Here is a 6,242-nt window from a genome sequence, read left to right as displayed (position 1 = left end):
CTTAAAATGGCCATAAGGCACCATTCAGCTGTTTCGTGTCCATTTCATCTTAGTATTTAGCCATTTGTTGTGTTGAAGTAAAATTTTGCTGATCTTGGCAGATTTTAGGATAATCCAGACTGGCTTGTAACTCTAACAAGATATATGTCGACATTTTAGGTGCAGAACATTTTGGGGGGGGGTGTGCAGGAAAATCCTCAACACCATGGTGAGGAGTAACTAATCTTTGTGATCCACCCAGCGAGGCATGAGCCAATCCATGCCAGCTCTTTCCTGTAAGATTTCATGTTCTACTTTCTGTTGTTTATTTATTTTAGGGTTTTTTTTTTTTTTCTTTTTTTTTTTTTTTTTTTTTTTTAGTTTGTAGGATTGTTTGCTGTGAGGGGTTTTCGAAGCGACCCTGATGGTCATTGTGAGGGAGGGGGGGTCCAGAGGTGGAGCCAGGCTCAGACCAGAGAAAGCTCTCCTCCTCTCTTCTGTTTCTGCAGACCGCTCAGGGCTTCTGGTTGTCTTTCTGATGACGTTGGTTTCTGCACGGTAGTGTTTGGACTTCTTCCATCCCCTGTGGAAGCTCCGGTTGGGGGTGGGTGACCTCAGAGTAGTCGGCCTCCGAGGGCATCCAATTCCCTGTGGCCTCCTTGGCAGTTGGGATATAGTCCTTGTTGCTCATATTAATAGTTTGTGGTGAAGGTCTGGGAGTCTTCATGGTTGGGATCCAAGCTTCCTCCTTACCCCCTGCTCCAATCTGGAGTGCTCCCCTGCTCCACGCACATGACCTCCTGTTAAGAGGTTGTCAGGATCGCACCCGATTCCCCCCTCATGCATTGGTATAGTAGTTTTATTGTTGTTTAGTGCCACTTTGAGTCTGTTATCTATCAATTACCAGATTTGATCTTGATAGGCTATATTATACGTTTTTCTCACTCTTTTTATGGTCCTGAAAGATTTCCCTGCACTCCCTCCCCATTACAGGTTAACATAGCGTATTGAGGGTATAGTAGGTTTTACAGTTTTTCCATGTAGATCTTAAAATATTCTGACATTAATTGTTGGTTTATAGATTATATCGCGTTATCTTATTGCATTGGATACAGGTTATAAGAGATTGCACTAATATTGCAATATACAGGTACTGTCTTCCAAGTTGTCCTCTTTTCATCTCAGATTAAGGCGAACATGTGGTATTTAACCTTTTGGGATTGGTTCATTTCTCTTAGCATGATGGATTCCAGTCGGGCCCATTTGTCCACAAAGAACTGCATTTCAGTTTTTTTAATAGCTGAGTAGTATTCCATGGAGTAGATGAACCATAGCTTTCTTAGCCAGTCTTCTATTGATGTGCATTTTGGCTGCTTCCAGGTTTTTGCAATCGTAGATTGTGCTGCTATGAACATAGGAGTGCATGTTGGTTTCTTGTGTAGGAGATGTTCTGGATATATCCCAAGGAGTGCTATTGCTGGGTCATATGGTATGTTGATTTTCAGTTGTTTGAGTATTCACCAAACTGATTCCCATAGAGGCTGTACAAGTCTGCAGTCCCACCAGCAGTGGAGAAGGGTTCCCTTTTCCCCACATCCTCGCCAGCAAGTGTTGGTGGTATTATGTATGTGTGCCATCCTTACTGGAGTTAGGTGGTACCTCATTGTTGTCTTCATTTGGATTTCCCTTATTGCCAGGGAACTTGAGCATTTTTTCATATGCTTGTTTGCCATTTGGGTTTGTTCTTTTGTGAAGTGTTTGCCCATTTCCCGTGCCCATTTCTTGAGCAGTTTGTTTGTTCTGGTGTTTTGGTTTCTCTGGAGATCTTTGTATAATCTGGAGATTAGCCCTCTATCTCCTATGTCGTGTGAGAAGATCTTCTCCCATTCTGTGGGCTGCCTTTTTACTTTATTGATTGTTTCTCTAGCTGTACAGAAGCTTCTTAGTTTGATGAGGTCCCAATTGTTTATTTTGGTCTTGATTTCTACTGCTTTTGGAGTCTTTTTTAGGAAGTGAGGGCCTATCCCTAAGTGTTTCAGTGTGTTTCCAACATTTTCTTCCAAAAGTTTGAAGGTTTCTGGATTCAGGTTTAAATCTTTTATTCATTTAGATTCGATCTTGGTGTATGGTGAGAGATGTGGGTCTATCTTTTTGTTTCTGCAGGCTATCAACCAGTTGTCCCAACAGCATTTATTGAACAGACCTTTCCATTTGCTTGGATTGTTGTCTGTCTTTTTGTCAAAGATTAATTGACTGTATCTGTGTGGGTTTCCATCTGTTGTTTCTATTCTCTTCCACTGATCTTCCTCTCTATCTTTGTGCCAGTACCAGGCTGTTTTGATGACCACTGCCCTATAGTATGTCCATAGATCCGGTACTGTGATTCCCCCTGTTAAATTCCTGTTCTTCAGAGTTTTCTGGCTATTCGTGGTTTTTGTGTTTCCAGATGAATCTGTGTACCATTGTTTCCAGTTCGATGAAGAATGCTGTTGTTAATTTGATTGGGATTGCATTGAATGTATATATTGCTTTTGTTAGTACAGACATTTTGATGATATTAATTTTGCCTATCCAGGAGCATGGGATGTTGTTCCATCTTTCAAGGTCTTGTTCTATTTGTTTTTTGAATGGTTTGTAATTTTCTTCATAAATGTCTTCTACGCTTTTGGTTAAATTTATTCCCAGATATTTCATGCTTTTCTCTGTTATTTTGAATGGTAGCTTGTTGGTTAGCTCTTCTACCATCTTGCAGCCATTTGCATACACTATGGCTGTTGGTTTTTGTTCATTTATCTTGTATCCTGCCACTCTGCCAAATTCTCGTATGAGTTCTAGGAGTCTTTGTATTGAGTTTTTTGGTTCTTCTATGTAAAGAATCATGTCGTCTGCGAATAGTGAAAGCTTGACTTCTTCATTTCCAATTTGGATTCCTTTGATTTCTTTGTCTTGTCTTATGGCTTCTGCAAGTACCTCTAGGACTATATTGAATAGCGGTGGTGATAGTGGGCAGCCTTGTGTTGTCCCAGATCTCAGTGGGAAGGGATTCAGTTTTTCTCCATTTAGTATGATGCTTGGATTGGGTTTTTCATATATTGCTTTGATTATATTGTGGATTGTTCCTTCTATCCCCACCCTGGTTAGGGTTTTTAACATGAAGTGGTGTTGTAATTTGTCGAAGGCTTTTTCTGCATCTATTGATACTATGATGTGATTCTTGTTTTTCAGTTTTTAGATGTGAAGTAGCATGTTTATGGAATTCCTTATGTTGAACCATCCCTGCATTCCCTGGATGAAACCTACTTGGTCTGGATGGATGATCTGTCTGATGTTTTTTTGTATTCTATTGGCTAGGATTTTGTTGAGAATCTTAGCGTCAACGTTCATCAGGGAGATTGGTCTGTAGTTTTCCTTCCCCATTAATTCTCTATTCAGTTTGGGGATTAAGGTGATATTGGCTTTGTAGAATGAGTTTGAAAGTGTTGCTTCCTTTTCTATTGTTTTGAAGAGCTTGTAAAGGATTGGAGTTAGCTCTGGTTGGAATGTTTTGTAGAATTCTGCGGTAAAACCATCTGGGCCTGGGCTTTTCTTTGTTGGGAGCTCTTTAATCACTGATTCTATTTCTGATTCGGTAATGGGCTTATTCAGGTCTTCTGTTGCTTCTGGGGTGAGATTTAGTAAGTTATGGGAGTCTAGGAATCTTTCCATTTCCAAGTGGTTATCGGATTTGTTGGCGTATAGTTCTTTGTAATAATTTCTAATTATTTCCTTAATGGTAGTAGTGTCTGTTGTTATGTTGCCTTTTTCATCTTTGATGCTGCTAATTCTTGCTTTGTCTTGTTTTTTCTTTGTCAATCAGGCCAGTGGGTTATCTATTTTATTTATCCTCTCAAAGAACCAGCTTTTTGATTCATTTATTTTCTGAATGTTTTTTTTTATTTCTTTCTGATTTAGTTCTTGTCTTGTTTTGATAATTTCTTGTTTCCTCTTGTTTGTGGGGTCCTTCTGCTGTTGCTTTTCCAGTTCCTGTAGGTGTGTGCTTAATTCCTGCATTTGTTGCCTTTCTTGGGCTTTGATGTGCGCGCTAATTGCAATAAACTTACCACATAACACTGCTTTGGCAGTGTCCCATAAGTTTTGGACTTTTGTATCTGGGTTTTCGTTAGTTTCCATAAATTTTTTGATCTCATCTTTAATTTCTTCTCTGACCCATTGTTCCTTTAATAGCATATTGTTCAGCCTCCAGCAGTTTACATGTTTCCTGGGACATTTTGAGTTGTTGATTTCCAGTTTCACTCTGTGATGGTCTGAGAATGTACATGGTATGATTCTGATATTTTTGTAGTTAGTTAAACTTGCTTTGTGTCCTATTATGTGGTCTATCCTGGAGAAGGTGTCATGCACTGCTGAGAAGAAGGTGTAGTCTGTGGCCTTAGGATGAAATATTCTATAGATGTCTACTAGGTCCAGTTGTTCTATTGTTTGTGTGAGTTCTGTGGCTTCTCTGTTGAGCTTTTGCTGCATTGATCTATCTATTGGTGTTAGTGGAGTATTCAGATCTCCCAGAATTATTGTATGTTCATCTATGTCTCCCTTTAAGTCCAAAAGTAGTTGTTTCACGTAGCTGGGTGCATCCGGGCTAGGAGCATAAATGTTAAGAATTGCGATTGGTTCTTGTGGGATCCTCCCTTTCAAGAAGATGTACCGCTCTTCCCTGTCCTTTCTGACATTCATTACTTTGAAGTCCATATCATCTGAGAATAGGACTGCCACACCAGCCTTTTTTTCTCGTCCATTGGCATGGAATATTTGTTTCCACCTTTCCACTTTTAGTTTCTTCTGGTTAGAAGTGTTTCTTGCAAGCAGCATATAGTTGGGTCCTGATTTTTAACCCAGTCTGCTAATCAGTGCCTTTTCAGTGATGAATTTAAGCCATTTGTGTTGAGGGTTAATATTGAGAAATTATAATTTTGCTGTGACATATGCCTGTGCTTTTGAAGTTGTTGGTAATTGATTATCGTTTCTGTGGATGGGCTTTATTGAGATCTACCAGATTGCCATCCTTGCTTATGGCTTGCTTCCTTTTTCTCTGGGAGTAGCGCATTTCTAAGGAGATTTTGTAGAGTTGGTTTTGCGTTGGCATTTTCTTCTAATTTCTCTTTGTAGTGGAAGTATCTAGTTTCTTTCTCTAATACAAATGAAATCTTTGCTGGGTAGAGTATTCTTGGTTGACAGTTGTTCTCTTTCAGTACTTGAAAGATTTTATTCCACTCCTATCTTGCCTGGGGCGTCTGTTCTGAGAAGTCGGCAGTGATTCTGATGGTCCTGCCCCTAAATGTAAACTTCTCTTTGGTTCGTGCTGACCTTAGAATTCTTTCTTTGCATTCATTGGAGTGTCCCCCTTACATCAACCCTCCATGGTCGTCCATTTTTTTCTCTCCTCGTATATTGCTTTGTAAATATGCTTTGATATGTTGATCCTGCCAATCCAGGAACATGGTCAGGTTCTCCACATTTCAACGTCTTCTTCAATTTCCTTTTTAAATGTTTTGTAGTATTCACCATAGAGGTCTTTCACATATTTAGTTAGCTTAATGCCTTGGTATTTAAGATTTCTCACCTTTATTTTAAAGAGGACTATACTTACAATTTTGTTCTCATTCATGGAATTATTTGCGTATGTTACTGTCATTGATCTGTGTTCATTAATTTTGTATCCTGCTACCCTGCCGAAGTCGTTAATGAGTTCCAATAGTCTCTCAACTGTCTTTTGGTTCTCCTATGAAGAAAATCATGTCATTTGCAAATAGCCATAATTTCAATTCCTCATTTCCCATTTGTATTCCTTTAATTGTTTATTTTGCCTAATTGCTCTTTCAAGGACATCGAAAACTATATTGAAGAGCAGTGGTGAGAGTGGACATCCCTGTCTAGTTCCAGATTTTAGTGGGAAGGCTTCCAATGTTTCCCCATTTAGTATGATGCTGACATTGGGTTTTTCATAAATTGCTTTGATTGTGTTGTAGAATGTTTATTCTATGCCTATCTTGTTTTCAGCATGAAGTGGTGTTGGATTTTATCAAATGTCTTCTCTGCATCTATTGAGAGAATCACATGGTTTCTGTTTTTCAATTTGTTGATGTGATGTATCACATTTACTGTTTTGCGGCTTTTGAACCATCCCTGCATACCTGGGATGAATCCCACTTGGTCCGGGTGAATGATCTGCCTGATGTGTTGTTGGATTCTGTTGGCTAGTACTTTAT

This window comes from Ochotona princeps, chromosome 13, assembly GCF_030435755.1.
Source record: "Ochotona princeps isolate mOchPri1 chromosome 13, mOchPri1.hap1, whole genome shotgun sequence".
NCBI lineage: Eukaryota > Metazoa > Chordata > Mammalia > Lagomorpha > Ochotonidae > Ochotona > Ochotona princeps.
The sequence above is the reverse complement of the archived record's forward strand: the minus strand, read 5'-3'. Positions refer to the sequence as shown.